The following is a 24,336-nucleotide window of genomic DNA, read 5'->3' as shown; positions in this document are numbered from 1 at the left end:
ATCCCTGGGTTAGGAAGATCCCCTGGAGAAGGAAATGGCAACCCACTCCAGTATGCTCCTTTGGAAAACCCCATAGACAGGGGAGCCTGGCAAGCTACAGCCCATGGGGTTGCAAAGAGTTGGACATGACTACGTGACTAAACAACAATCTTGTAAGCGTTTCTACATAGTTCCTATAATATCTTATTGTAAATAGACGCTTGTATATCTATTTTGCTACTAGAATTTAAGCTTACTGATCTTGATTTTTCTGAGCAATTAGAATGTTTCCATGTACAGAGTAGTGAGCTCAATAGAAGCTTTTCAAAAGCTTCTTTCCTTTATTATTTATTTATTTTATTTTCGGCTGCACTGAGTCTTCATTGCTGGGCGCAGTCTTCCTCAAGTTGCAGCAAGTGGGAGCTACTCCCTAGTTGCACTGCATGGGCTTCTCATCGCGGAGGCTTCTCTTATTGTGCAGCACAGGTTCAGTAGTTGCAGCTCTTGGGCCCTAGAGCACAAAGCTTAATAGTTGCAGTGCACGGGCGTAGTTGCCCTGTGGCATGTGGAACCTTCCCGGACCAGAGATCCAACCCATGTCACCTGCACTGGCAAGTGAATTCTTAACCACCACACCACCAGAGAAGTCCAATAGAAGGATTTTTAGTTCAGTAATTAATCACTAAGCTTGTTGACAAGCTATTTCTAATACCTATTTCTCCCATAAAAATGAAAACATCATATACTGTATGCATCAAATCAAATTTTTATAACTTGTATCAGTGCATGCAATAAGGTCCATTTCTTATACATATTTTTCACATTCTCCAATTGTTAACAATTCAGATTAAATAAAATGTACTGTTACAGGGACCAGTATCATTCAAGGATGTGTCAACCAACTTCATCCAGGCAGAGTGGCAGTGGCTAGACTCAACTCAGAAGATCTTGTATAGCGATGTGATGCTGGAAAACTGTAGCAACCTGGTCTCAGTGAGTAAGCCGAGCTTCCCATGTTACTTCTGGAGCCTGATTTCCACTTTCAGTTGATGAAACATCAAACCTCTGAAGAGTTGAATTGTTTTTAATGTTAAAGTTTGGGGTTCAAAAATTCTTTTCATAAAACATTTATTTTATGGCGGCACTGGCTTTCTCTAGTTGGAGTGAGCGGGGGCTACTCTTCGTTGCTTCTCATTGTGATGGCCTTTCTTGTTTCAGAGCACAGGCTCTAGGCAAAGTTGCAGCACATGGGCTCAGTAGTTGCGACTTGCAGGCTCTAGAGTGGGGGCTTAGTAATTATGGCGCACAGGCTTAGTTGTTACACTGCATGTGGGATCTTCCCAGACCAGTAATCAAACCTGTGTCCCCTGCGTTGGCAGGAGGATTCTTAATCACTGGACCACCATTGCTGTGTGCTCAGTAACTTAGATGTATCTGAATCTTTGCCACTCTTTGGACTGTAGACCGCCAGGCTCTTCTGTCTATGGGATTTTTTCAGGCAAGAATACTGGAATGGGTTGCCATTTTCCTCCTGCAGGGGATCTTCCCACCTAGGGATCAAATCAGTGTCTTCTATGTCTCCTGCATTGCAGGTGGATTTTTTACCCACTGAGCCACCAGGGAAGTCTTCAGAATTAGCTTAATTACTTTGAGGCTCTAGGAAGGATGTCAGTGTCTTTGCCCCTGGTGAGAAGTCCTACTCTGCTGAGGTTGATATAAGCACTGTAATCATGCATGACAGTCTTTAGGTGCCATGAGGCACAAGTGTCTGGATATGAGCCCTGTGTCACTTCCCATTGACAGGGTGTCTCATAACCAAACCTGATGTAATCTCCCAGTTAAGCTGTGAATAGAGCCCTGGATAACAGAGGTAGAGATCTCAAGCCAAAGCCTTCCAGGTGAGTCATTGTGTACCAAAGGAGCGGAAGCTAATGGAAATTAGATCTCAAGTGGACCATGAGTTGCTTGACAGTCACACAGTTTCTTTGGCTGCTGTAACAAAGTAACACAACCTGGGAGGCTTAAAACAACAGAAAATTTATTCTCTCACAGTCCTGGAAGCTACAAGTGAAAAATCAAAGTGTCAGCAGGACCACACTCCCTCCAGAGACTCTAAGAGGGCGTCCTTTCTGCTTCTTCCTAAATTTTGGTGGTTGCGACAGCGCTTGTCCCTCCTTGACATACAGCTGTATTACTCCAGTCCCTGTTTCCATTGTCACATGACCTTCTCTGTGTGTCATCTTCTTGTAGCAACAGCAGTCTTATTGAGTTTAGGGCCCACCCTAATCCATTATGACGTCATCCTAATTCATTACATCTGCAAAAACCCTCGTTTCAAATAAGGTCACATTCTAAGATCCTGGGTGGACATAAATTTGGAGTAGACATTAGTCAACCCAGTATAAGATCTTTGAAACCTTTTTGGAAATCTCTTTTTAGAGACTTCATACCTTTTCAAAGTTTGAGGATTATCCAACCACCATTCCTCAAATACTTAAATTAACACCTTGAAATGTCACCTCCTCACAGGAAGTGCTTCTTCTATGCTTAGTGTTTATAGAGAAATTTCGTGCTCTGACATTAACCAAGGCTATGGTTTTTCCTGTGGTCATGTATGGATGTGAGAGTTGGACTGTGAAGAAGGCTGAGCGCCAAAGAATTGATGTGTTTGAACTGTGGTGTTGGAGAAGACTCTTGAGAGTCCCTTGGACTGCAAGGAGATCCAACCAGTCCATTCTGAAGGAGATCAACCCTGGGATTTCTTTGGAAGGAATGATGCTAAAGCTGAAACTCCAGTACTTTGGCCACCTCATGCGAAGAGTTGACTCATTGGAAAAGACTCTGATGCTGGGAGGGATTGGGGGCAGGAGGAGAAGGGGACAACCGAGGATGAGATGGCTGGATGGCATCACGGACTCGATGGACGTGAGTCTGAGTGAACTCTGGGAGTTGGTGATGGACAGGGAGGCCTGGCGTGCTGCGATTCATGGGGTCGCAAAGAGTCGGACACGACTGAGCGACTGAACTGAACTGAACTGAATTCTTGGTTACTGCTTCTTGAATATTTATTTCTTCCTAATTCCTCTTTCAGTAGCACTTTCAGTTGCCAAATTTCCTCTTATTTTCACATAGTCCTTTGACCATCATCATTTTTAGATATGTTCTTGAGAATTTATTATAAACATCTGTGATTCTTGTGCCTTCAAGTTTTTCTGCTCATTCCTTCTTTCCTTTTGTGGTAAAATGCCTCATATTTTTTTCTGTATCCTGACTCACTTTCGCTGTTATCCCTGCGGTTAAAGATTTCATTACCTTTTTTTTTTTTGCCCAAATTGATAATTACCTTCTTTACCTTTGTGATTTATTTTTGTTTTTATATATTTATTATTATTAAATTTATTTTTATCTTTGGCTGCACTGGATCTTTGATGCTGTACTGGGGCTTTCTCTAGTTGTGGAGCACGAGCTTCCAATCACACAGGCTTTAGTAGTTGTAGGCAAAGATTTAATTGCCTCGAGGCATGTGGGATCTTCCTGGGTCAGAGATAGAACTTATGTCCCCTGCATTGGCAGGAGGATTCTTCACCACTGGACCACCAGGGAAGTCCCTGTACTTTATTTGATAGCACTCAAAATCCCTTTTAAAATACACTTAAATTTGCCTTTGGCAAGTAGAACTAATTTGATCACACTCACCTTTCCTAAATATTTATCCGTCTGTTGTCTGTCTACTTTACCAACCAGCACCAGTTAATTAAATCAATAAATTTTAGTTTATGTAGTCATTTGTCCAATTTGAGATGTCTGTAAAGGCTCTGTTTTTACCTTCTGCTCGTCTCAGATGTTTTTAAGTGATTATTAACCCATATTCAGGACTTAAGCTTTCTTTACATTTATGACTTTGAAATTGGTGGCAATCTCATAATCACTATAATCAACACTTGCATTATAGCCTACGGTGTACTGGGCACCATTCTAAGCAGGTTATGTGTATTAATTCATCTACTTCCCACAATTACCCCATGATATAACAGTATAAATATGGTTACCATTTTACTGGATTAACAAACCGAAGTCCACAGAGACTAAGTAACATGCCCAAGGTCCTCCTTTTTCTCCTGTTAGCATGTATGGAATCATCTTAAACTGCCATCTCTATCATTCTTTCTTATAAATTTTATCTCAGTATCGGTTATCTGTTATTATTATGCCTAAGTTCCTTTAGTGTGCTCAGTTGTCATGAATTTTAACTAGAACCAGAACCATATTATCACATATCTGAATTCTTATTGCATTTGACAGATTTGGTTACCAAAATTATAAAGTATATGTTGACACTAGCCTAAGAAGATAAATCTATATGTACTATAATTTCCAAATTTATAATTGTTTTTTATAAGGACTATCATTATGGCCCTGTGTTTCCTAATCAAATTTTACTTTTCTCTATTTGTCCTAAACTTAGGCTTAATTTCATCTAGATCCATATCCTGAAACATATATAGATCTTTTGTTAAAGTTTATTTTGCCTCATAAGAAACCTTAAATCTTTAATTTAAAAAAATGTTATTGGATTTTTTTGTGAAGAGGTGAAGACTGAGCAATTGCCACTGCGTTGCTGACCTTGAGCAGCAATTAGCTTCTCCACATAGAATCCAGGGGTAGGAGATTCAGAATCGAATCTTCTCCCTTCCCCATCCTGGGAGATTTTTTTAATCTTCAGCTACATTTTTCAGCTTTGTGAGGCACCTTATCATCAAAGACAATGGCCAACCATGTTACCAACAAGACAGATCCTCACTCTATGAACTCTCATGTATCCATTGGGAATCTCAATATCTTTGTGGTCAAAAAATCTGGCATGGAGGCAATCTTCTCAAAATACAGCAAAATTGTGGGTTGCTCTGTTCATAAGGGCTTTGCCTTCATTCAGTATGTTAATGAGAGAAATGCCCAGGATGCTGTGGCCGGAGAGAATGGCAGAATGATTGCTGGCCAGGTTTTTAGATACTAATCTAAAAGTGAACCAAGGAAAAGCAGGTGTGAAATGATCTACAGCAGAGATATCAGGCTCATCTTTTGACCTGGACTATGACTTTGAACGGGACTATTAGAACAGGATGTACAGTTACCCAGCACATGTTCCTCATCCTCCTCCTATTGTGTGGGCTATAGTGCCCTCAAAATGCCAGTGTGTATCAGGAAACACCTCATGGAGGGACAAAAGTGGCTTCAATTCTAAGAGTGGACAGCGGGGATCTTCTTCTAAGTCTGGAAAGTTGAAAGGAGATGACCTTCAGACTATGAAGAAGGAGTTAACCCAGATAAAACAAAAAGTGGATTCTTTACTGGGAAGCCTGAAAAAAATTGAAAAGGAACAGAGCAAACAAGGAAGAGAGATGAAGGATGGTAAATCAGAAGAGGAGCAGAGCAGCAGCTCCCTTAAGAAAGATGAGACTCATGTGAAGGTGGAGTCTGAGCGGGGTGCAGAGGGGTCAGATTCTGCTGAGGAGGGGAACCTACTGGATGACGATGATAATGAAGATTGGGGGGATGACCAGCTGGAGTTGAGCAAGGATGATGAAAAAGAGGCTGAGGAAGGAGAGGATGCCAGAGCGCCAATGGCGAGGATGACTCTTAAGCACATAGGAGGCTTTAGAAATCTTGTCCCATTATTTCTTTACCTAGGCGCTTGTCTAAGATCAAAATGTTCACCAGATCCTCTCCCCTAGTATCTTTAGCACATGCTCATTGTTCTCCCCATCCTCGACCTTTCCATGTTCATTAATTCATATTTCCCTGTGCCTAATCCCATTTTCACTTCCTTTGACCCTCCTAGTAGTTATGTTGTCTTACCCTGTAATTTTTGCTTTTAATTTTGATACCTCATTAATGACCTAACAATAAAAAGGATGTATGGTTTTTATCAACTGTCTCCAAATAATATCTTGTTACTAAGGGAGTACAGTTCTTTCCAGTCATACAGTAATTGCTTCCCTAACTTCTCATTAGTCGAGTAGCCCCTGAGAGCAGCTTTGAGTTACAGGTATGTGTGTTATACCCCACATAAGAGTGCTGTGTGAGGCTTTTCAACACCAATGTAACAATATATTTTTTTGAGTAAGAGTTGGCATGTTAAATGCATCTTCTAGAAAAATAACTAGTGTAATTGTCTTAAGATTTATCTTCTAAAGTTGATACTGTGTGTTATTTTTGTGAACAGCCTGATGTTTGGGACCTTTTTTCTCAGAATCAACAAGTCCTTATTAAACCAGGAAAAAAATGTTATTGAAGTATAGTTGATTGGCAATGTTGGGTTAATTTCTGCTGTATAGTATGGCAATTCATTATCATAATATACATGCATCCTTTTTCATATTCTTTTCCATTATAGTTTATCACAGGATTTTGATTATAGTTCCCTGTGATATATACTTGTCATTTATCCATTCTATACACAATAGTATCCATCTGATAATCCCAAACTCCCAATCCATCCCTCCCCTACCTCCTCTCTACCATGGTAACCACAAGTCTGTTCTCTATGTCTATAAGTCTGTTTCTTTTTTGTAGATAAGTTAATTTGTGTCATATTTTAGATTCCACCTATAAGTAATATCATATGGTATTTGTTTTTCTCTGTCTGACTTCATTTAGTATGATGATCTCTAGGTCCATTCATGTTGCTGCAAATGGCATTATTTCATTCGTTTTTCTGGCTGTATACATTTGTATACATCTTCTTTTTCCATTCATGTGTTGATGGACAATTGGGTTGTTTCCTGGTCTTGACTTTGTGAATAGTGCTGGTATAAATATAGGGGTGCATGTATCTCTTTGAATTATAGTTTTGTCTGGTGATATGCCCAGGAGTGGGTTTGATGGATCATATGGCAACTCTATTTTTTAGTTTTTTGAGGAACTTCCATACTGTTTTCCATAGTGGCTGCCCCAGTTTGCATTCCCACCAACAGTGTAGGAGGGTTCCCTTTTCTTCATACCCTCTCCAGCATTGGTTATTTGTAGACATTTTAGTGATGGCCATTCTGACCAATGTAAGTGTAACTTTGTTGTAGTTTTGTTAAATCTTTAATTGTAAGCTCGTTTTAATTGCTTTCAAGAAACTCCATTCTTTACTACTCTAGCTATATGACTTTAGATGAGTTCTTAATCTTCATATACCTTAGAGTCCCCTTTGTAAAATGGGGATAAAATAGAACCAATCTCAAAGGTTGTGAGGATTAAATCAATTAAGCATTAATTCATATTAAATGTTATTGTTGTTTTCTCCCTTCTTGTTTTCCATTTGCTCCTAGGAGCTCTACTAACAATTACGTATGTTGATTTGTGAGTTTCTTTTTCTCACTTGTTTATAATCCTGTTAGATAAGTGCCTCAATTTTTCCCTTCCTAATGTTCATGTGTAAAAGAACAATATATTCAGTGATTAACTGATTGATAGAAGAGTTACTTGAGAAATAATCCTTTTTCTGCGATCCTAAAATTAATAAAAATTAGAGATGTGTTAACCAGGATGTAAAACTGAGTTAAGAAGTATGACTATTGCAAGAGTAAGGCTTGCTTGCAAAATGAGGTAAGTTTAGAATATTGATTTGGGAAAAACTAGGAATTCATTATTAGCATAGATGTAGTATTAAACAGCTCTGATAGACCAAAATGACTGTATCAGTGTTCAAAATGAAGCTCTTAAATATTTGATCTCGATGCAAGGATCACCACCTGGTCTACTTATTTCTTACCTAGCATTAAAGATCACGTTTGGAGAAACCAAAGACATGTATCAAACTGCCTGTTTTCTCCCCCTTTCTTTTTTTTTTAATTTTTTAAAATATAAATTTATTTATTTTAATTGGAGGTTAATTACTTTACAATATTATATTGGTTTTGCCATACATCAACATGAATCTGCCACGGGTATACACGTGTTCCCCATCCTGAACCCCCCTCCCACTTCCCTCCCCGTACCATCCCTCTGGGTCATCCCAGTGCACCAGCCCCAAGCATCCTATATCATGCATCAAACCTGGACTGGCAATTCATTTCATATATGATATTATACATGTTTCAATGCCATTCTCCCAAATCATCCCAGCCTCTCCCTCTCCCACAGAGTCCAAAAGACTGTTTTATACATCTGTGTCTCTCTTGCTGTCTCGCATACAGGGTTATCGTTACCATCCATCTTTCTAAATTCCATATATATGCGTTAGTATACTGTATTGGTGTTTTTCTTTCTGGCTTACTTCATTCTGTATAATAGGGTCCAGTTTCATACACCTCATTAGAACTAATTCAAATGTATTCTTTTTAATGGCTGATTAATACTCCATTGTGTATATGTACCACAACTTTCTTATCCATTCATCTGCTGATGGACATCTAGGTTCCTTCCATGTCCTGGCTATTATAAAACAGTGCTGTGATGAACACTGGGGTACATGTATCTCTTTCAATTCTGGTTTCCTCAGTGTGTATGCTCAGCAATGGGATTGCTGGGTCATAAGGCAGTTCTATTTGCAGTTTTGTAAGGAATCTCCACACTGTTCTCCATAGTGGCTGTACTAGTTTGCATTCCCACCAACAGTGTAGGAGGGTTCCCTTTTCTCCCCACCCTCTCCAGCATTTATTGCTTGCAGACTTTTGGATTGCAGCCATTCTGACTGGCATGAAATGGTACCTCACTGTGATTTTGATTTGCATTTCTCTGATAATGAGTGATGTTGAGCATCTTTTCATGTGTTTGTTAGCCATCTGTATCTCTTCTTTGGAGAAATGTCTGTTTAGTTCTTTGGCCCATTTTTTGATTGGGTCGTTTATTTTTCTGGAGTTGAGCTGCAGGAGTTGCTTGTATATTTTTGAGATTAGTCCTTTGTCAGTTGCTTCATTTGCTATTATTTTCTCCCATTCTGAAGGCTGTCTTTTCACCAGGCTTATAGTTTCCTTTGTTGTGCAGAAGCTTTTAATTTTAATTAAGTCCCATTTGTTTATTTTTGCTTTTATTTCCAATATTCTGGGAGGTGGGTCATAGAGGATCCTGCTGTGATTTATGTCGGAGTGTTTTGCCTATGTTCTCCTCTAGGAGTTTTATAGTTTCTGGTCTTACGTTTAGATCTTTAATCCATTTTGAGTTTATGTTTATGTATAGTGTTAGAAAGTATTCTAGTTTCATTCTTTTACAAGTGGTTGACCAGTTTTCCCAGCACCACTTGTTAAAGAGATTGTCCTTTCTCCATTGTATATTCTTGCCTCCTTTGTCAAAAATAAGGTGTCCATAAGTGCATGGATTTATCTCTGGGCTTTCTATTTTGTTCCATTGGTCTATATTTCTGTCTTTGTGCCAGTGCCATACTGACAAACCATTAGCCAGACTCATCAAGAAACAAAGGGAGAAAAATCAAATCAATAAAATTAGAAACGAAAATGGAGAGATCACAACAGACAACACAGAAATACAAAGCGTCATAGGAGACTACTATCAGCAATTATACACCAATAAAATGGACAACTTGGAAGAAATGGACAAATTCTTAGAAAAGTACAACTTTCCAAAACTGAACCAGGAAGAAAAAGAAAATCTTAACAGACCCATCACAAGCACAGAAATTGAAACTGTAATCAGAAACCTTCCAGCAAACAAAAGCCAAGGTCCAGAAGGCTTCACAGCTGAATTCTACCAAAAATTTAGAGAAGAGCTAACACCTATCCTACTCAAACTCTTTCAGAAAATTGTAGAGGAAGGTAAACTTCCAAACTCATTCTATGAGGCCACCATCACCCTAACACCAAAACCTGACAAAGATGCCACATTAAAAGAAAACTACAGGCCAATCTCCCCCTTTATAAGACTACAAAAGGGTCTTTGACATAGAGAGATAGATTAATCAATAATTAAATAGAACACAACTAATTAAGAGGAATATACATTTTCTTCCTGGACAACCATGTCTGAAGCCAATTTAAATACAATTTAAATACAATACATTTAAATACAATACAAAAGCCAATTCAAAACCAATGTAAGATTCATGAGATGTTGTCACTCTTCCTCTGTTCTAGAAAAAGTCTGGAGAGGCCAGAACATTCACGATCAACAATCCAGGCAGCTTATATTCATCAAAAACAAAATACTGATTAAAGAGAGAAATACTTCATGTGAAAAACCACTTACTATGGGTATAAATCCTGTAGGTTCAAGAAAAGGACACTATAAATGTGATTCATGTGAGAAAATTTGAAATATATTTCAGAATTAATGATCAGTAATAGAAACTGTTTAAGAAATGATTGATGAAGGTATTGTATGTGGGAAATCACTTTTCAATACTAAGCTTAGAGAACTGTCTGCTGAACTTAATGAATATAATAAAAATGGGAAGGATATCAGTCATTATGAATACCTTCCTCAGCTTTAAACTTTGGAGCCAGACTCTGGATTTAATGAATCTCGAACAGATTTTTACAAGACAGGCTCTGACAGCCAAAAGAAATCCCATGCTGGAAAAGTAATGAATATAAAAGAACTTTCATCCAAAAGTCAGTCATCATATATGAGAAAACTCATAGACAAAAGCCCTTTGGAAGCAGTGAACCTGAGCAATCCTGCAGAGTGTCAAAAAATTTAAATCAGAGGGAGGGGGGCTCAGGATTGGGAACACATGTACACCCGTGATGGACTCATGTTGATGTATGGCAAAACCAATACAATATTGTAAAGTAAAAAATAAATAAATAAAAATTTTTAAAAAAAGAACACATATAGGAGAGAATCCCTTTGAGTGTGATTCATTCAGTTACTCATCAACCATCATAGTACATCACATAAATTAAACAAGGGAGACAAAATATGGAGCAAAATATGGACAAAACAAAGGAGCCTCAAAATACGAATGCCGTAATCCAGACAGCACAGCCTACTGAACATCAGAGAGCTCATACAGGACAGGAACCCAGTGAATGTAATGAATGTGAAGAAGCATTTAAGATTTCAAACTTTAAATATAAGAACAATGACACAGTGGAGAATCGTTATGAGTTCACTGAGTGTAGGATGCCTTACACAACAAGACTCACCTCACCCATACTCAGAGAACACACATAGGAGAGAAATTCTATGAATGTAATCAATGTTTCAGACTCTTCAACGAAAAACATACATACTTCACAACACATCAGAGGATACACACAGGGAAGAATCCCTGTGAATGTTACAAATGTGAAAAAACTTTCAGTGTGAAGTCAGCACTTACTGTGCATCAGAGAACACACACAGGAGAGAAACCTTGTGAATGTACTGAATGTGGGATAACTCAGTGACGAGTAGACACTGACCAAACATCAGAAATCACACACAGGAGAGACCCTTTGTGTGTTCTGAATGTGGGAAAACCCTCTGTGGAAAGTCAAAACTGATTATACATCAGAGAACACACACTGAAGAGAAATGTTATGAATGTACGGAATGTGGGAAAACATTAGTGGTAACTCACACCTCGTTGGATGTCAGAGAAAACACACAGGAGAGAAGCCCTATGAATATATAGCATGTGGGAAAACATTCAGTCAAAGTCTTCTCTTGTTGAGCATCAGAGAACACACACTGGGGAGAAACCCTTTGAATGTAGTGAGTGTGGGAGAACCTTCAGTAGCAATTCAAATCTCAAATTGCATCAGAGTACACACACAGGAGAGAAGCCCTATGAATGTACTGACTGTGGGAAAGCTTACAGTCACAAATAAAGCCTTAATTATCATTGTGGAACACACACAAGGCAGAAGCCCTGTGAATATGATAAATGGGGCACATCATTCTGCCAGTTTGCTCCTTACTAAATACCAGGGAATTCCAAAAGGAAAGAAGACCTGTAAGTATAATCTATGTAAGAAATCTTTTTTGGTAGAAGGCAAACCCCATGGTACATCAGATAGCACACCTGGGAGAAAAATGAATAAAAGTCAAATTCATAAATCAAACTCATTGTATGTCAAAGAATGGATGAGATGAAACACTGAGCATCAAAGAATCAGAATAATGCAATACATTCTGCAAAATCCACTTCCATAAGTAGGCATAACTAATTTTACATCAGAATGTTAGTCTATGATTAAAACTTTGTAGACAGTTTGAATATGTTTTAGCCTTTGATAAAATTTCAAAAAAGTTCACATCAGAGAATCATTTAGAGGACTCGTAACATGGAAAAGTATATTACAAAGAAATAGAAAATCATCACAGTTTTAATATAAGATGTAATATGAAATACTTTATAGTATTTATAAATACTTTATAGTATTTATAGTATATATAAGCCAATATTATGATATATATATAAGAATGTTGAGAAAAAGGAAGTTATATTTTATATCTTCCTCTTTTAATGCTCTAGTGCAAGAAATAAATAGCCTAATAAATTACCTGGTGTTCTTATATGTAACTATATTTACATGTTAGTTAAGAGAGAGAGAGAAATCTTCACTCCTGTCCCTTGCAAGGAAGGACACCTACTAAGAAGCTGATATCAAAAAAAGACATGCTTCTAAGTGGTTTGTCTTTTGGGGTTACCATAAAGTGTCATCTTAACTGATTACAGTATTTAGTAGACACTTATGTTTGAATCCTCTTTGAAATGTTTGCTCTCTCCACCTAATAGTAAGCTTATAGAGGCTGAAAAACTAATCTTTGGAGAAAATATTGTTCCTAGAAGAAGCTTCCATTGGCCTTTTTCCTTTTTTGGCTGCCACTTGTCTTAGTTGTGGCACCCGAGATCTTTTTTTCTTTTTTCTTTTAGTTTTGGCAAGCAGAAACTTTAGTTGAGTCATGCTAACTCTTAGTTGTGGCAAATGGGTTCTAATTCCCAAGGAATCAAACCCAGGCCCCCTGCTTTGGGAGCTCGTGGTCTTAGCTGCTGGACTGCCAGGCAAGTCCCTCCACGGCTTTTTAAACAGCTTTATTGAGGTATAATTTGCATACCGTAACATTCACTCACTAAGTGTACAATTCAGTGATTTTCAGTAAATTTTCAGTTGTGCAAATATCACTGTAATCCAAATTAGGGACATTTCTATCACCCAGAAATATTCCCTTGAGTAAATATGCTCTCAGTCTCCACCCACAGCCAACCACTGATTTGCTTTTTGTCTCTGTAAATAGATGACTTTTCTGAATGTTTCAAACAAATATATGACCCTTTACATCCAATTTCTTTTATTAGACAAAAATTTTCTAATTTAGATTTGTCTAATTCTTAGGGTTTTTTCATCTTACGGAGATCCAATTTCTCTATATCCTGACTACCATTTAGTATTGTCTTTTTATAATAGTCATTCTAGTGAGTGTGAAATGGTATCTCATAGTTTTAATTTGAATTTCCCCAGTGACTAATGATGGTTAGCCATACAAATGACTGACCATTTGTATATCTTCTCTGGTGAAATGTCTCATGCAAGTCTTGTGCACCTTTTTGAATTGATTTGTTTTTCTTGCTTTGAGATGTATGCCTACATTTTCTAGTTACAGGTCTTTTATCAGAAATCTGATTTGCAAATATTTTCTCCTCATCTGTGATTTGTCTTTTCATTGTCTTAATGCCATCTTTTGAAGTGCTGCTGCTGCTGCTAAGTCGCTTCAGTCGTGTCCGACTCTGTGCGACCCCATAGACGGCAGCCCACCAGGCTCTGCTGTCCCTGAGATTCTCCAGGCAAGAGCGCTGGAGTGGGTTGCCATTGCCTTCTCCAGTGCATGAAAGTGAAAAGTGAAAGTGAAGTCGTTCAGTCGTGTCCGACTCTTAGCGACCCCATGGACCACAGCCTACCAGGCTCCTCCATCCATGAGATTTCCCAGGCAAGAGTACTGGAGTGGGTTGCCATTGCAGGTTTTAATTTTAACGAAATCCATTTAATCAATTTTTTTTCTTGTGTAGATTGCACCATTGGCGCTTGGTTTAAGAACTCTTTGCAAAGGTCACAAAGATTTTTCTCCTTTATGTTTTACACTTTAAGCTCTTATAGTTATGTCTTTGATCTATTTGCTTTCATTTTTGTTTATTGGGTCAGGTAAGAGTCTAAGGTCTCTTTTTTGTCATGTTAGTATATAATTTTCTCAGCATTCATTGTGGACATCCAGTTTGTTTTAGAACAAAACTTAATTTCCCCTTGAATTGTCTTGGGACCTTTGTCAAAGATCAGTTGACCTTGGGACTTCCCTGGTGGTCCAGTGGTTAAGAATCTGCCTGCCAATGCAGGAAACATGGGTTCGCTCCCTGATCTGGGAAGATTCCACATGCTGCAGGGCAACTAAGCCCGTGTGCCACCACTGCTGAGCCCACACTCTCTGAGCCCATGCTCTGCAACAAGAGAATCCACCACAATGAGAAGCCTGAGCACTACAACTAGAGAGTAGCCCCGATCGCCACCATTAGAGAAAGTCCACACACCACAATGAAGACCTAGTGCAGACAAAAGTAAATAAATAAATAATAATTGAAAAAAAATCAGTTGACCACTGATACAGAGCATCTTGTGCAATTAGTGTTTGTGGACTCTTAATTAAGTTGCATTTATCAATTTGCCTGTATTTATGCCAGTACCATTGTGTATTGATTACTCCAGCTTTATAGTATATTTTGAAATCAGGTAATGTATATCTTCCAAATTTATTCTTTTTCAAGATTGTTTTGACTATTCTAGTTCATTTGTATTTGCATATAAGTTTAGAATCAGCTTTCAATTTCCACAAGAAACCTGCGGCAGTTTTGATGGGATTGTGTTTAACCTATAGGTCAATTGGAGGAGAATTACCTTTATAACAGTGTTCAGTCTTTTAATCTGTGAATGTGGAATGTCTGTTCATTTACTTACTTCATGTAAATATGAATTTACATAAAATGTACAAAGGTACAGTACAGTTGTTAACACTATAAAATCATGTTTGTGAAAGAAACAGTTGTAACCTGTATTATAGCTTGAAATCTATAAAATAAAAAGTAGTATTTTTGAACAACTAAACTGATCTTTCGTATTACTCGTATTTTTCACTAGGATGGCTTCTTATGTATAACATGCATAGCATTAAAACTAGACAACCCCCAAATCATGTGCATCTTTATTTTATATAATAGTTATATAATGCATATATTATGTTTTCTTTTGTTTTCCAAAATTTTTTTGGCCACACTACATGGCAAGTGGGATCTTAGTTCCCCCAACCAAAGATTGAACCTGCATGCCACCTCCCCCACAGCCCCCTGCACCAGAAGTTCAAAGTCTCAACCACTGGACTGCGAGGGAAGGGAAGTCCCTTTGTTTTCCTAATTTTTACTGGATTGCCCTGACATTATACTAGGACATTGGAAAGGACAATAATGGTTGCCTACAAATCATTCCACATTCTTTCCCTACTGTCAGCCTTTGGGAATGGCATTAAAACACAAGCACGTAAGACATGAAAAACAAACCTATAATCAGAATACATTTGAATCCCAAATAGGACAATGCACTGCCTTTTCAGGATGGAAGGCCTTCAGTGAAATCAACCTGCCTAATGAATCTAGCTGATCTCCAGCAAAAAAGAAAAAAATATACTATGTTGAGTACTCTGCTTTGATCTCTACTTTTGAAAGGTCAGATATTTAGCAGTAGTTTGCTCAACCTTGGTGAGAGAGAACCAATGCTGTTAGGCCCATGAATAGTCTTCATCTCAACCACAATGGCTACTCCATTCTTTGGCTCTGGGGGCCAAGGCCGTTATACACTGGATGAATAGTTCTGTCCACCTGAATGCCATGTCTCTTCTGTAGTAGCTACTCTTTGAGGAACCCTGGCAGAAGACTCAGAGATCTGTACAATTTGTGCCTGCTACTGTGTATCCAACCATGTGCTTCCTTCCCAGACCTCCTCAACTCCAGTCTTACAGTTTTGCCTTAACCATTCAAACTTTTTGCCAGTCTTCCAGAATATGGGTATATCCATATCTTAACTCACTTTTTCTGCCACAAAGATGATGAACAAGTGTACAATTTAAAGTCCTATCTGTATTTCCTTGCTGGTACAGTGGATAAGAGTCTGCCTGCCAACGCAGGGGACACAGGTTCAATCCCCAGTCCAGGAAGATTCCACGTGCCTCGAACAACTAAGCCACTGTGCCACAACTATTGAGTTCAAGCCCTAAAGCCCACATGCTGCAACTACTGAGCCCAAGTACTGCAACTACTGAAGCCCACCCATCGTAAAGCCTGTGCTCTACAACAAGATAAACCACTGCAAGGAGAACCCTGCACACCACAATGAAGAGTAGGCCCCTCTCACAGCATCAAAGACCCAGTGCAGTAAAAAAAATAAAATAAAATAATAAAGCCTTATTCACTGGGAGGATTCCTCCCTCACAGATATCTTTTAGGGATACTCCAGAGTGGAGCTGTAGTGTCCATGAAAGACACTGGATGAGAGTTTGTGATTATTTTTCAATTATACCAGCTGATACTAGCTCATTCATCCTTGATCTGTTTTTGATTATGTAAGCTGAGTACTTGGAAAAGTCAACTGTGGGTTCTCTTTTTACATTCTTGATAATATCATTTGATGTACAAAAGTTTTTAAGTTTGATAAAGTTCAAGTTAAATATTTTTCCTTGGCTGATGGGGCTTTTGGTGTCATATATAAGAATGCATTGCCCTATCCAAATTCATGATGATTCATCCCTACACTTTCTTCTGAAAGTTTTATGGTTTTAGCTCATGCTTAGGTCATGGATCCATCTTGAGTTAATTTTGTAAGCATTGTGATGGTGTGGACCAGCGTGGATTTGTTTTTGGACTCTCAATTCTATTCCATTGGTCTGTCCTTATGCTATAACCACACTGTTTTTGATTACTGCAATTTTGTAGTAAGTTTTGAAATCAAAGAAGTGTGAGTCTCCAAATTTGTTCTTCTGTTTCCAGATTGCATTTCTGTATGAATTTGAGGGTTGGCTTGTCCTTTTCTGGAAAAAAAAAAAAAAACAACATTGGAATTTTGACAGAAATTCCATTAAATCTATAAATTGCTTGAAGGAAGTATTGATATCTTAATAATATTAAATCTCCAGTTCATGAACATAGGCTGTCTTTACATTTATTTAAGTCTTCTTAAATTTCTTTTGGCAAAGCTTTCTAGTTTTCCTTGTAGAAGACTTTAACTTCTTTGGTTAAATTTATTCTTAGACATTTTATTCTTGAAAGATGAGAAGATGGGAAGGTGGAAATTCCTGCACTCAACTGAGATTAAGGAGATAGATGAGAAATTGACTTGTACCAGTATCCTACAAGACAGGCATGCAAAACTGTTTCATGACAGCTCCTTACCAGGCTCGTCTCCTTTTCTTTTCTTTTTTTTTTTTTTTTGTCTTCATTACAATATTGTTTCTGTTTCTGTTTTGGATTTTTGGCCACAAGGCATGTGGGATCTTAGCTCCCCAACCAGGGATTGAACCCACACCCTGTGCATTGGAAGTGTGGAGTCTTAACTACTAGATCACCAGGGAAATCCCTCTCCTTTTGTTTTAAAAGGAATTGCATCCCACCAAGTCTCAGTAGATGTACCAGCCCACCAGTGTGTCATGGAAGAGATATTTTCTTACAACCCTACTCTCAACCTTTCATGTAAACAGTTAAAATTTTTTTGAAGCATAAGCTATCCCATCATATTTGCTAATTAATTATACCCATCCTTTCTATTGTCTTAGACAGGATTAGATGAGGATGATCACAGCTATGAGCACCGGCAGAATAATCAATCCCACTTAGAGGGAAGACTTCAACCAGGATGACTGCATCCAGAGCCAAGACAGGTATATATGCTGCAGGTATCGCTGAAATTAAAGAGCCATTATCTCTAAGGACTTCGCTTGTGGCTTATCTGGCAAAGAATCTGCCTGCAACGTGGGAGACCTGGGTTCAATCCCTGTGTTGGGAAGATCCCCTGGAGAAGGGAAAGGCTACCCACTCCAGTATTCTGGCCTGGAGAATTCCATGGACTGTATAGTCCATGGGGTCTCAAAGAGTCAGACACAACTAAACAACTTTCACTTTCTCTCCAAGGTGAAAGATAGATTTGTTCCCTTTCCATGGTTCAGTAATCCAACTGAAGCAAGAGATTATGGTAATTACACATACTCTGCCTTGTCTAGCTGGCTGGAAATTCTTGGGATCAGGATCCAATTCTTACAAGTCTAAAAGCTGGGATTATGTGAGGGATCTTAAATGACAGAAAGTACCTGTAGGAAGGACACTACCTTCTGAAATGTACAAAGGAACAACGATTAAATTATTATTAGACAGACAGGATGACCATCCATCAATCAATTTCAGAGCTGTATCTATGGTCTAGGGAAACTGTACAGGTTTTTTTTTTCCCCCACCCCTTCAGGCAGTACAGGATGGCAGGGTTGTTCAATGCCTGGCAGCAGGATCAAGTCCTAGCCCCTGTTGGGTGAACATTATAAAGCCAATTATGCAGCATTCCTATCCCTGTTGTCACCCATGTGGACTCCCATAGAAAAGGACCTCTCAACAATGAACATCAGTGGACCAAGAGATCAGATTTGAGACATCCAGATAAAGAATATAGACATCTGGCTATTATTCCATCACACAGAATATCCATCTATATTCCAGGATTGAGACCAAATCTAGGTTTAGTGATTCATCCCATAAGGCCAGGAAAGCCTGAAAAATTTGCCAAAATTTCCAACTGTCAGGCGAGTATATGCTTCTTGGTTCTTGTCTCGTCACAACAATGATTTGGAGCGATGGACACTAAAGCCCTTGGTGCGTCACAGCTCTCAGGTCTTGAACAAACCATGTCATAGCTCTTCAAAAAATCAGTGTTACAGCTCTATTTTGTTTAGAAGAAGCAGGAGAATCCATCCTGGAAGTAGAGGAGAGTAGAGGAGCACGCCAGTGCACCGGTGGGGTGGAGGGGGGGTGGGGGTTAGAGAGAGAGAAAGAGCACGCTTGGCTCCTCCTTTTATATGTTTTCTTCCCCCTGGGCCTGCCCTATGCAAATTGGGCTCAGCCAGGAGTGCTGCTCTACCTGAAGTCCTCATTCCGGTCCTTGAACCTTTCTTTGATCTTCCTTTGTTCTATTTTCACGGGCTTTTCCCTTCCTTGTCTTTTAACCACCGCCATTTTGGACTCTTTTTCCCTATTCTAACTACCTAACACAACCATACCATTGAATGATGTTATTAGTTTCCTAGGGCTGTCGTAATAAAATACCACAAACTGGGTGGCTTAAAACAACAAGAATCAGGAGTGTATTCTCTCACAGTCCTGGACACTAGACATCTGAAATTAGGGTGTCAGCAGGATTGGTTCCTACTGCAGGTTCTAAGGGAGAATATAATCCATATTTTTCTCCTTGCTCCTGGTGGCTTCTGGCAATCTTTGCCATCCCTTGGTTGTAGACACATCACTCTAATCTCCGTATTCACATGGCATTTTCCTGTGTTGGACTCCTCTGTTTTCTTTTACAAGGACACCAGTCTTGGGATTAGGGCCCACCCTAATCCAATATGACATCATTTGAACCTAATTACATCTAGGAAGACTCTTCAAAAATGGTCACCTTCAGATGTTGCAGATGGATATGAAATCTGGAGGTGAGGGCACACTGTCCTCAACACGAAGGACAAAATTAGCCATCTTATTAACTGTATAGTGTAACATCTCCCAAAAGGTTCCTAAAATTTCTTTACAGATTATTCTCCCCACCCCACCCCCGCTGAGTGTGCCATGTGCCACGTGGGATCTTAGTTCCCCACCAGCAATGGAACCTGCTCCTCCTACAGTGAAAGCAGGCACTCTTAACCACTGGACCGCCAGGGAAGTCCCTACTGGTTATTCTTTTAAACAGATTCACTCAATAACCCCCGCATCCCACTACGGTGTTTTGCGATCTCTCACAGTACTGAAAGAAGCATGCTCAGGGAACTCCAAGACCAAGCCAGGAGGGAGAGAAGCCTCGCCCTTCATGCAGAGCTCCTTTAAACCCGCAGGGAGAGTATGGCAGGAGGGCTATAGTCCTACATTCCCCTGGCTCTCACCCTGCAGGCTTCCCGAACCCGCCTTCCCCGGCTCGTTCTGCGCTAGTTCTGTGCACTTCAGTCTCCCAGGTGTCTCGCTTTTCCAGGTCTGTCCGGGAAAATCCTGGAGCCTCCATTTCAGGTCTGCAGGTGCTCAAGAAGCAGGTGCTGCTGGAGCCAGAACTGCGGGTGAATCCCCCAGAGTTGGACGAGGCCAAGGGGTGCCGGTGCCGCTTGAGGACCGGTGAGAGGTGGCAAGGCGGAGGAGACCTGCGGCTGGAGTTCGGTAAGTAAGCACGCGAGGGAGGGTGGGGGTGGCCTCGGCTGCGAGAAGGGACCGCGGGGTGGGGACGCCTCTGTAGGGGGAAGGGGCAGCCTGGGTCTTGGGGATGCGGGTGTATGGAGGCCCCCGGGAGGCTGCTGAGTATGCGCGACTGCAGGGAGCTGGCGGGGGCTGGCAGCGGGGCCGGAGGCTGCTGAGCTTTGTATCCAAGAGGTTGTTGTTGTTTAGTGGCTAAATCGTGTGGGACTCTTTATGACCCCAGCAATCTTGATTCCATCTTGTGATTCATCCAGCCCAGCATTTCGCGTGATGTCCTCTGCTTATAAATTAAATAAGCAGAGTGACAGTATTCCAGCCTTGTCATACCCCTTTCCCAATCCTGAATCAGTCCATTATTCCCTGATTCTAACTGTTGCTTCTTGACCTGCATACAGATTTCTCAGGAGACAGGTAAGGTGGTCTGGTATTCCCATCTCTTTCAGAATTTTCCACAGTTTGTTGTGATCCACACAGTCGAAGGCTTTCTCATAGTCAATGAAGCAGATGTTTTTCTGGAATTCCCTTGTAAATTAATTACTATTGGCAAGATGATTGATCTACCTGAGGCTAGATTTCTTCACCTGTGAAACAAATATACCACATGGGATTGATCTGAAGATTAAGTTTTTACATATGTTTTAAAAATACATACATCAAGTTTTTACATATAGCACAGAACTGAATAGTTGATATTAGCTGATAACATGTTTAGAAGATACTTTGTTCTTTTCATTAGCTAAATTTTGTTTAATTTAATCTTTACAACAGCCTTTATGTAACTCTTTTCTTAAAAAAATTTTTATTGAAGTATAATTGATTTACAATATAATTGTTGTGTTAGTTTCAGGTATATATAGTAAAGTGAATCATTTATACATATATCCACTCTTTTTTAGATTCTGTTCCCATATAGATCATTAGAGTATTGAGTAGAGCTCCCTGTGATATACATTAGGTCCTTATTTTGTTATCTATTTTATACACTGTTATCTATTTTATATATATTTTATGTACTGGGTATTTTATACATAGTAGTTTGTATACGTCAGTTTCAATTTCCAATTTATCCCTTCCCCCTTACCCCCTGGTAACCATAAGTTGGTTTTCTACATCTGTAACTCTTATTTCTATTTTCATAAATGAGCATGTAACTGCTTTCTGTTTTGACAAAATAGGAAACTGAGACTTAAAGAATTCAAGTGAAATGCACAAGTCACACTGCAGTAGTAGGTGGTGGTGGTAGTTTAGTCTCTAAGTTGTGTCTGACTCTTGAAACCACATGGACTGTAGCCTTCTAGGCCCTCTGTCCATGGGATTCTCCAAGCAACTCCAGTATTCTTGCCTGCAGAATCCCAGGAGTAGACATCTTGCCTAAAACCAACATTGTGTTTCTCGCAGCACCTCCCTCAGGGCGCAGGGAAACAACCCTAAAATGTGCTATGGAATCTCACACAATCACATATTCTGGTATTTCTTTGCATCTCAGAACCCTGGGGGCAGACTGCATAATGAGTTGCTTGGACTGCTGCGCTGTCCAAACTTCAGTATCCTCAGTGGCCTTGAAGTTTAGACAAGTAAGTTTATGACACGTGGAGCCCTGGATGACACTTCTAAATAAAATGATTTTGTTCTTTAAGCCTAGGTTCCAGCTCCTTTGCAAGTAGCAGTCTTTGTCTTGCTCAGAATGAGCAACACTTCACTACTTCACTAATATCACCACATCCAGAAGGCCTCACCATGAGAGTGAAAGGTCTGAACCAAGCTTCAGAAAAGGTAGGTGAGTGGGGCCCTGAGAGTGGTGGCAGGAAAGTATTAATTCTTTGGAGGGTTCACATGGGTGTTGTCTTCAGAGAGAGATCATTAGGCACGGCTTTTGAGAAGTAAACCATGCCTTCAGCCTCCTTGCACTTTCTCCAGATTCTGAGCTGCTCTCCTGTAATGTCCCTGTAGAGAGAAGCTATTGTTTCATCCGCCCTGACTTTATGTACGTGAAAGTCGATCAGTTGTGTCCAACTCCTTGTGACCCTCATGGACTACACCGTCCATGGAATTCTCTAGGCCAGAATACTGGAGTGGGTAGCCTTTCCCTTCTCCAGGGGATCTTCCCAACCCAGGGATTGAACTCAGGTCTACTGCATTGCAGGTGGATTCTTTACCAGCTGAGCCACAAGGGAAGTCATAGAACAGAGTCATCTGTGTCTGCTTCATTTGAAAGCTGATAAACCTTGACTGTGAGTGCACAAGTAACCTGGCCAGAGACACCCAGTTTGTTAGTGGTAGAACCAGAAATAGAAAAAGTCTGTTCCTATTATAACTGTTACCCACCAGGTTCTATTACAACTTAGTTAAAAACAAGATTTTTTTTAAAAATATATTTATGTATTTGACTGTGCTAGGTCTTAGTTGTGGCATGTGGGATCTAGTTCCCAGGGATTGAACCCATGTCCCCTGAAGAGTCTTAGCCAATGGACAACCAGGGTAGTCCCACAAGTTTTTTTTTTCTTTAATTAATTTATTTTAATTGGAGGCTAGTTACTTTATAATACTCAAGTTTTTAAGTAGACCTTTTCCTCAAGGAATCTCCAGTCCCTTTCTGCAGGGTGATTTCTCTGACTGTAAGGATAGGCAACTCAGGAATATAAGTAAACAAATATCTTGAGTATTTTTCCTACAATATTGATATGAAAAATAATGGTTTGTCTTCTGTATAATATTATTTATTGAATTAGTTCTAAACTGGTTTGAAAAGAAAAGTCAAATTAATAAATCATTAGGGAGTAAACCCAGGGTTAAATTGCTCAGCCAAACTCTATAAATTATCTGTCAGAGTTGCACATGTTAATTCTTCCTCCACATGGTTCTTGCTGACTCCTCAGGGCCCAGAGAAACGTTTTCCCAGAGGGGCTATCAACAAGCTGGTAGGCAGAAATTTTTAGGAAGCTAAGTCTCAAAAATTCATAAAAGCCATATCTCACATGACCCACTCCTGTTTTCTTCTCTCATAGATGTGCATTCAGCCTTTTCTGTATTTTCCCGAAAGGGACAGAAAAAGAATGAGTTTGTTCTAGGGTGAGTTGTTTGTTTATTCATTTCTCACATTGTCTTCCATTGCAAAAATAATTAAAGATTAAAATGATAAAAAATTTTTAAGGAATATATAGAGAGAGTTAACAGATCTAAAACAAGGAAAAGTCAACCTTTAGTTATATGGAGATAATCATAATTGCTTTGTTTGTATGTATATCATACATATAAGTATCATTTTTATAATAATAATTATATGTGGCTTTATCTCTGATACTTTATACAAAAGGAAAACCCTTTTCTTTGACTATAAGAATAAACAAAAATAATTCTTCATGGAACATGAAGACTCCCTAGCTTGAAGTCTGAAAAAAATTTCTTTGCTTAATGAAAGTGAGGTGGTTGACAACCTCACTTAACAAGCCTGAAATGAATGCTGCCTCTCTTTTTCTTTTCTGATTGTTCTTTAGCAGGCACAAAGGGAAGAGAGCCAAAGCATGACTCAGTGGATTTAAGCTGACAATCTCTTCTGTCTGCTTCTTGGTATTCTTCCTGTTGCCTATTAGCAAAGCTTATCCCCAAGCATTCATCCTTGGTCGATTATAATTCTTACCTTAACTATTCCCGACTAATTTCATATCATATGGATTGTTAACTATATCAGAGATTGAGACAACCACTCCACATTTGAAATTCAGAAACTGAATTTTATAAGTGAGACCTATCACTGGCCAGATATATTCTCAATGCAAACTGTTGGTTTTCTATAGAGTTTTTTGCAAAAAGTTACTGTATTAATTCCCTGTGGCTGCTGTAACAAGTTACTGCAAATTAGCCTAGAAAAACAGAAATTTATTGTCTTGCAGTTCTGGATGCTAGAAGTCTAAAGTCAAGGTGTTGTCAGGGCTGCACTCTTGCTAAGGTTCTAGAAGAGACTC

General features: G+C 39.3%; 2 pseudogenes; both read left to right on the top strand.

Annotated features, from left to right (window-relative positions):
- The first annotated feature begins 4,732 nt into the window (after positions 1–4,732).
- On the top strand, positions 4,733–5,620 carry LOC138087059 (heterogeneous nuclear ribonucleoprotein C-like; annotated as a pseudogene).
- A 1,396-nt stretch (positions 5,621–7,016) lies between these two features.
- LOC138087735 (zinc finger protein 25-like) lies at positions 7,017–11,735 on the top strand (annotated as a pseudogene).
- Positions 11,736–24,336: the final 12,601 nt, after the last annotated feature.

This window comes from Capricornis sumatraensis, chromosome 10 (genome assembly GCF_032405125.1).
Source record: "Capricornis sumatraensis isolate serow.1 chromosome 10, serow.2, whole genome shotgun sequence".
Classification (NCBI taxonomy): domain Eukaryota; kingdom Metazoa; phylum Chordata; class Mammalia; order Artiodactyla; family Bovidae; genus Capricornis; species Capricornis sumatraensis.
This window is presented reverse-complemented; position numbering and strand designations above follow the sequence as displayed.